Source organism: Bison bison, unplaced genomic scaffold (assembly GCF_000754665.1).
Source record: "Bison bison bison isolate TAMUID 2011002044 unplaced genomic scaffold, Bison_UMD1.0 scf7180017864170, whole genome shotgun sequence".
NCBI classification, from domain to species: Eukaryota; Metazoa; Chordata; class Mammalia; order Artiodactyla; family Bovidae; genus Bison; species Bison bison.
In genome coordinates this window covers 2412088-2412352 of record NW_011494742.1, presented here as the reverse complement: position 1 = coordinate 2412352, position 265 = coordinate 2412088, and positions in this window count along the sequence as shown.

The window sequence follows — 265 nt, the reverse complement described above, 5'->3', positions numbered from 1 at the left end:
ATCTGGAAGTTCACGGTTCACGTATTACTGAAGCCTGGCTTGGAGACTTTTGAGCATTACTTTACTAACGTGTGAGATGAGTGCAATTGTGTGGAAGTTTGAGCATTTTGTTCTTTATTGTTGTGCAAAAAGTCACCCCAAAAGTTAGATATACAAACCAATATTTATTACCACTCTCAAATCTGTGGATTATCAATCTGGATGGTTTCATTTTTGCTGGCCACAATCAGCCATATGGCTACAGTATCTGATGGCTTGTCTGAAT